Genomic DNA, 205 nt, shown 5'->3' on the forward strand with positions numbered 1-205 from the left:
CTTTAGTCTGGTTTGTTTAGAGTAAAATTTTCAAATTCTATTTTTTTTTTTGAATTTGTTGTCTCTATAACTTCTTCAGATTTTAATTTTCTGATATTTTTTCCTCTGATTTGGACAACCTTCAGAGGCTTTTGATAATATTTATGTACTTATTTTTAAATTTTGTGTGGTTGAACGACAAAAAAAAATCAGTGTAAACACTACC

The sequence above is a fragment of the Camelina sativa genome, chromosome 16 (genome assembly GCF_000633955.1).
Source record: "Camelina sativa cultivar DH55 chromosome 16, Cs, whole genome shotgun sequence".
In the NCBI taxonomy this organism is placed as follows: domain Eukaryota; kingdom Viridiplantae; phylum Streptophyta; class Magnoliopsida; order Brassicales; family Brassicaceae; genus Camelina; species Camelina sativa.